The following is a 7886-nucleotide window of genomic DNA, read 5'->3' as shown; positions in this document are numbered from 1 at the left end:
AGAGATCGAATTATGTTTGATGAGGGTTGGGTGACGGTTGTTGAAATGTTAAATGTATGCAATGAAATCTAGCAAAGTGCAAAGTACAATAACCTATATTTTATTGTCATTGTTACACGTGTCCGGGGATAATGAGATTGGAGGACTTTTATATACTTCATTTATTTGGATGGATTAAATTGAGCATTCGTGATTTAGTTTGGAAAACTAACGATCCATTGGATTCCTTCGTAGTTATATAATCAATTAACTCAGAATTTCATGTGTATCATATCATCCATCATTTAAGTATGTTGTCCATTTATGTAAGGAATAATTAGCCGTAAAAACTTACATTTAAAGCAATTTTGGATTCATGGAAATGAATGAAGGTGTCGGTTTTGTGGACATCGGGTCCAGTTCGGGTTTGTCCAGTTTTGCACTTGAGCCCAATTCTGCTCCTGTTGGACCTGGGATGGGCGGCCCTGAAATTGTTGAAGTTAATAATGACAATATCACTTTTGCGAAAAGATTGGCAGACAAAAGAGAAGAAGAAAAAGATGGAAGATTTGAAGGCGACTCGAGAGGATGCAACGATTGTTGATAGGCCTTCATCGATTCAGATTGGGCATAGTGGAAGGTTTTATTGTGATTGTAAGGATTTCTCACGTGAAGGTTTTGCAAGTCGTGGTATGTTTTAAATAAAATGTTCCAAGGGATCTATTCGAAGGCATAAATTTGCAGTCAAGAAGGAATGTTGCATCTACATCGGGATCTTTTAAGCTAGCTCGTTGATCATGATGAAGATTTGGAGTATGTGGACGCCATTCATAACTTGTTTATGGCGGGTAAGGTAGATAAGAAGAGTGAGTTTGCGGACTCAGCCAATGATGGTTCTTAGGGGTTGACAAAGATAGGTATGACCGATGAGGCTTTGCGGCTTTTGATAATATGATGATGATTATGGTCGAGGGTGAACCGGTTATGGTAAATCTTATTAACTCTAGCGAAATCCCGCGTCCGCCGGCTAGGAACACGAATCAGCAAAAGCGTAAGGAGATAGTGGTTCAAGGTGTCGAAATGGCTAAATTCGGTGTGTTCATTAAAGACATTTGAGTTTCTTTATATCGGTTTCATGTTTCTTGTTTCGTTGTAATCTTTAGAGTTTGCATTTTGTGTTTTCTATTTTTAGATGTGGTTAGTTTCGATTTTTGTTAAGTGACGCTCGATATAGATAGTTCGTCGTTAGCAGCTTTCTAAATACAAGTCTCACCCGGGTCCTTTTTTGTACATTTTGTTGAATTCGTTTTTTTTAAACGTTTTTTTATAAAAGTTATCATTTTTTTCGCAAAATAAAATAAAATAATAATAACTGAAGGGTAATTAAAGGAATATATGTTAAGACCTGACCGTTGTTAAAAAAAATATCAATTAGCAATTGTAAAACTCAAACACTACTAATAATCGATCACAATTACAAACTCACAACAACAACAAAATGAATAGTTAACGGGCAAAAATAAACTAAAACGATACAAGAATTTCACGAGGTTATATCCGATCTCCAATCACATAGAGAAATAATTCATCCGCGAGCGCAAACCAGAAATTATTCATTATATTCGTGCACAAAATTTATAAGGTTAGGAGTTTCTTTATAGTGAAACTACGTATTAAAAATCAAATCCAATACCAAAAATAAATCACAAAAAACTTGCGGCTTAAAATATCGTTACTTAGATGCTAATAAAAAATCTTCTATTTTGTGTCATGGAATAGGGAGAGGTCATGAGTTCGATCCTTAGGGATGACATGATTTTCTTTAAACCAATTGAACACCAATAATGGCGGTATATATTGACCATATAAGAAGGTTTTACCGGATTCGTTCACGGACCTCTACCCGGAACCACTGCCCGAATGGATGTGTTCTCGGGTACCGTCGATCGGGTTCGGGTTTCCGCCCGAACGTGTGTGTTACGTGTAAATGATGAGGGTCGTTGAAATAAATTATCTACTGATGCCAAAAAAGCGTCGTTCAAAAATAAAAATAAAAAAATCTTGTATTTTTGGTTAAGCTTCACATAATCCTAACAACGGTCAACCATCATTATGCACAATATAAGCACGCCAAGTGTTTGAACAAATCCCGCTTCCAAAAACATTAAAATAAGAAGTAAATTCTCAAACCGAGTTCATCAATTCTCTAACTCATGATTAAAATATCAATAAAATCATCCAATCGCTTGGCCTAAAATCCAAACAATGATCATTACAACTTGGGAAAATATATCGACATGGAGGATACAAAATCAATAAATCATCCATCCATATTATGTCAATGTCAAAGTGATCTTTCTGGATTAATCCATATTTCAAAGACTATATAAGATACATGTGATGACAACTCTTAATGTGAAAATATTAAAAATCCTAACAAGATAGTTCATAAAACCATAGCCAAATTCAAATTTGAGGCCACTGTAGAGTGAATGATCATCTACCCACAAAGAATTTTTGTGAACTCTACTATGGCATGAATTTCAATAACACTAGTTGTGAATTAATGATCTTAAAATTTCTTTAATAAGCTAATGATATTGTACAACTCAAACAAAGTAACTATTTAGTTAAAAGTTTTCTCACGATCCTCATCAAAAGCACGTAGGTCCTTTGCAAATTGTACGTGAGAACTGACATGGCTTAAATCTATAGTTTTTATTAAAATTCTATAATGATAATGTCATTATTAGGCTAATTTTTTGTTAAAAAAATCAAAAATAAAAAGAAAAAAATTTAGATCACTTAGACGATATCATTAATCCTAAGTATTTTTATAATTAAAAAAATTGTACTTATAGTAACTAATTATTTAACAACTTAAATAAATTATTACTCCGTAATTTTCTATTTCAGATATATAAAAAGCATGAGTACAGTCTGACACCTTCTCTCACGCCTCCTTCTCTATCACGCCTCCTATCTTCAGCTTCTTATTCTTCTTCTTCTTCCTCCTCCTTTTAGGGTTTCTTTTTTAGCTGTACACATCTCCTAACGAATCATCAACAACTTATTCTTTTTCCTTTCAGGTTAAGGTTTCTTCTTTTCATTCAATATTTAATTTTTGAATCGTTCATCATCTTTCTCTATTCACCTGGTTAGACTTTTGGACGCTTCATACAAAAAAACCCTAGACAAAAAACACGCCTCCTCTTCCTCTTCACTCTTCACTTCCAGCTGTACAATTTAACATTATCATACCTCTGCTTTCAATTCAGATGATCGAATCTTCATTCTATCCAAAAAATCATCAGCTTCACTTCTGATTGTTACAAATGCCTCAATAACTAGACGAACGCTTCATCATTCTTTCAGAGAAATCTCAATAACAAGTTAGTATTGGATTAGTCGATTTGCCATGATTTTTACTTTTTGAAGAATTCTTCCAAATACGGGTTAGTTGATTTACTTTTGATTATTTTTTTTGTTTTATGTTTATTGAAATTAGGGTTTTGATTTTTACATTTGTTATTTTATGATGTTTTGGTTGCTGATTCAAGTTGTATGGGTGCTGATTCAAAGTAGAGGTATGATATTTGCTGATAAGTTTGTTTATCTGCTAACTTTACTTTTATCAATGTTCATTATTGAAAGTCACCATATAGTTTTGATTCGTTAAGTTGTTAACTTTGAAGATTATTGTGTTTAGTTGGTATGTTATTGCAGATGAAATAGCAAATGGCCCATCTTCTTAATCTCCCTGAAAATACATGATAGCATGGGTGGGTCTTTTTTGGCACAATTTCTTAATCTCCTATCAACATGACAAAATGGGTGGGTATCCTATATCTATGGTTTTGGAAGTTCACCGGTAAACTTTAAGTTTTCCTTTCTTATTTTAACTATTGAATTCATATTCATATAGAGATTATAATTAAGTTGTTAGTTATGTTTAATTAAAGGTCTTTCCATTGAAAGTATGGTCTCATGTTAATCTATACAATTGTTCAAAGTGTTTATATATATTATTTATTTATGCTTTTGTAATCTTCTTTTATGTATTAGAGAGATCGTGAGACAAGATATACATCTTCTTTTTTTGACGCATTCCAAGTGTTTGATTAAAGGACAAGATAATTATGATTATTGGCTACTATCTACTATGTGATTGATGCTTTAGTAAGTCATAAGTTTTTCAAATGTTAACATGAGATATCATGTTAGTTGTTACAATTATTTCTATATATTAATGTAGGCGGTGCTTAAGTATTCGTTTGGACCTATTTGTATTTAATGAGGTCGTTGAAGAGTCTATGATGCCTAATAGTGAGAAATGCTCATGCTGAAGTTATTCAGTTGGTCCAATATATGAGATCAAGGGCGAGTGCAACTTATATGGGGTGGGTCCTATGACCCCACTATCTTGAAATTTTTTAATACAATTTACTTTTCAAATAGTATTGAACACCACTAAACTTAACTATAGGACTCCGTATATGTTTAAAATTTACGATTTTTAAACAACCACTAAAGTATCCTTCAAATATAATTAGATTAAAAAAAATTTTGGGACCCCATTAAATTTTCATTCTGGATTCGCCACTGATTAGATATTTGTATATGTGGGATAAAACTAAAATTATGGTATTTCTATTTGTGTACGATAACTTTTGAGGATTATAATTTTTAATTATTGACTTTAGATATCATACCAATAGCTTATTTAGTTTACAATGATATTGACTTTCTTCACATTTTGGCTTTGTATAAATTGTAACTTTAAAAATGTCTCTTAAATGTTTTTCTTGAACACACCCGTGATTTCACAGGTCATTCAACTAGTGTTTACTAAAAGACGTCAATGTACTAGTTCATAATCTTACCATAATATTTTGTGAAAACGAGTCAATAATAGCGCTTGCCTCAATCCCTCCATCCCTGTTCAACATGCGCGCATCACGCATAATCACATAGATTACTTCTTTTGTGACAAATTAAGAGTTGTCATATTCTTTCCGTTTTTGTTCCCTTAAAAAGCACAAAACCACAATAAATACACTCTTAGTAGCTTATACTCGATATGAGAGATACTTCACTTGTTGTAATCACATGTAATGATATTTAATTCACGTAAGAGTGAGTTAGTTGTTAGTTACAAAGAACGGATCAGAGAGATAGTCCACGTGTTGCTACGAAAACGGTTTCGCTCCATATCTTTTTTATTACAATTCACATATCTAAATTAAATTGATAAACCTATTATTAAATGAAAATAAAAAATTACCTATATACTCCACTAAATTTTATAAAAATTTTATAAACAAACTAATTTTTAATATGGCAAATATTTTTAAAAAGATATTATATAAGAAAAAAATAAAAACACCTCTATAATGTCAGTTAATTAGTTAAAACGACAACAAACCTCTCCACTATTAGTATATAGTATAGTATAACATTAATTAATTAGTTAATAACGACCACAAACCTCCATTATTAGTATATAGATAACGTCAATTAATTAGTTAGTAGTTATATTAGTCCCTTTGGGGATATATGATAAATTTGGAACGATATATAGAAGATTAGCATAGGCCCTGTGAAATGTCTCGTTCATATTGATTATAAACGTTCCATATTAATTGATTTCGTTGCGAGGTTTTAACCTCTATATGAGACGTTTTTCAAAGACTGCATTCATTTTTAAAACAACCATAACCTTTATTTTATCAATAAAGGTTTCAAAAGCATTACATAGATTATCAAATAATGATAATCTAAAATATACTGTTTACACACGACCATTACATAATGGTTTACAATAGAAATATATTACATCGACATATGATTCTTGAATGCACTTTTTACATAATATCATACAAACATGGACTCCAAATCTTGTCCTTATTTTAGTATGCAACAGCGGAAGCTCTTAATATTCACCTGAGAATAAACATGCTTTAAACGTCAACAAAAATGTTGGTGAGTTATAGGTTTAACCTATATATATCAAATCGTAACAATAGACCACAAGATTTCATATTTCAATATACATTCCATACATAAAGATAAAAATCATTCATATGGTGAACACCTGGTAACCGACATTAACAAGATGCATATATAAGAATATCCCCATCATTCCGGAACACCCTTCGGATATGATATAAATTTCGAAGTACTAAAGCATCCGGTACTTTGGATGGGGTTTGTTAGGCCCAATAGATCTATCTTTAGGATTCGCGTCAATTAGGGTGTCTGTTCCCTAATTCTTAGATTACCAGACTTAATAAAAAGGGGCATATTCGATTTCGATAATTCAACCATAGAATGTAGTTTCACGTACTTGTGTCTATTTTGTAAATTATTTATAAAACCTGCATGTATTCTCATCCCAAAAATATTAGATTTTAAAAGTGGGACTATAGCTCACTTTCACAGATTTTTACTTCGTCGGAAAGTAAGACTTGGCCACTGGTCGATTCACGAACCTATAACAAATATGTACATATATATCAAAGTATATTCAAAATATATTTACAACACTTTTAATACATTTTGATGTTTTAAGTTTATTAAGTCAGCTGTCCTCATTAGTAACCTACAACTAGTTGTCCAACGTTAGATGTACAGAAAAAAATTGATATATATTATCTTGAATCAATCCACGACCCAGTGTATACACGTCTCAGGCTAGATCACAACTCAAAGTATATATATTTTTGGAATCAACCTCAACCCTGTATAGCTAACTCCCACATTACTGCATATAAAGTGTCTATAGTTGTTCCAAATAATATATACACATGGATCGATATGATATGTCAAAATATTTGCATACGTGTCTATGGTATCCCAAGATTACATAATATATTAGAATACATGTATAATACAATATAAGTTAGTTAGGATATGATTAATATAGATTTGTTACCAATTTTCACGTTGCTACAACAAGAAAAATTATCCAATCTTGTTTTACCCATAACTTCTTCAATTTAAATCCGTTTTGAGTGAATCAAATTGCTATGGTTTCATATTGAACTCTATTTTATGAATCTAAACAGAAAAAGTATAGGTTTATAGTCAGAAATATAAGTTACAAGTCGTTTTTGTAAAGGTAGTCATTTCAGTTGAAAGAACGACGTCTAGATAACCATTTTAGAAAACATACTTTCACTTTGAGTTTAACCATGATTTTTGGATATAGTTTCATGTTCATAAGAAAAATCATTTTCCCAGAAGAACAACTTTTAAATCAAAGTTTATCATAGTTTTTAATTAACTAACCCAAAACAGCCCGCGGTGTTACTACGACGGTGTATGTCCGGTTTTACAGTGTTCTTCGTGTTTTCAGGTTTTAAATCATTAAGTTAGCATATCATATAGATATAGAACATGTGTTTAGTTGATTTTAAAAGTCAAGTTAGAAGGATTAACTTTTGTTTGCGAACAAGTTTAGAATTAACTAAACTATGTTCTAGTGATTACAAGTTTAAACCTTCGAATAAGATAGCTTTATATGTATGAATCGAATGATGTTATGAATATCATTACTACCTCAAGTTTTCTGGATAAAGCTACTGGAAATGGGAAAAATAGATCTAGCTTCAAAGGATCCTTGGATGGCTTGAAATTTCATGAAGCAGAATCATGACACGAAAACAAGTTCAAGTAAGATTTTCACTCGAAATAAGATTGTTATAGTTATAGAAATTGAATCAAAGTTTGAATATGAGTAATACCTTGTATTAGAAAGATATCTTACTGTAAATAATAAAGATTTCTTGAGGTTGGATGATCACTCTACAAGATTGGAAGTAAGCTAGCAAACTTGGAAGTATTCTTGATTTTATGAAACTAGAACTTGTAGAATTTATGAAGAACACTTAGAACTTGAAGATAGA

At 31.5% G+C, this 7886-nt stretch overlaps 1 non-coding gene across 1 annotated transcript; it reads left to right on the top strand.

Moving 5' to 3' along the window:
• Nucleotides 1–5519: 5519 nt before the first annotated feature.
• On the top strand, nt 5520–5622 carry LOC139846336 (U6 spliceosomal RNA). Its single transcript, XR_011759052.1, has one exon. It is a non-coding gene; the product is annotated as a U6 spliceosomal RNA (small nuclear RNA).
• The last annotated feature ends 2264 nt before the right edge of the window (nt 5623–7886 follow it).

The sequence above is a fragment of the Rutidosis leptorrhynchoides genome, chromosome 4, assembly GCF_046630445.1.
Source record: "Rutidosis leptorrhynchoides isolate AG116_Rl617_1_P2 chromosome 4, CSIRO_AGI_Rlap_v1, whole genome shotgun sequence".
NCBI classification, from domain to species: domain Eukaryota; kingdom Viridiplantae; phylum Streptophyta; class Magnoliopsida; order Asterales; family Asteraceae; genus Rutidosis; species Rutidosis leptorrhynchoides.
Note: the sequence above shows the minus strand (reverse complement) of the source record. Positions and strands in the feature narration are given on the sequence as shown.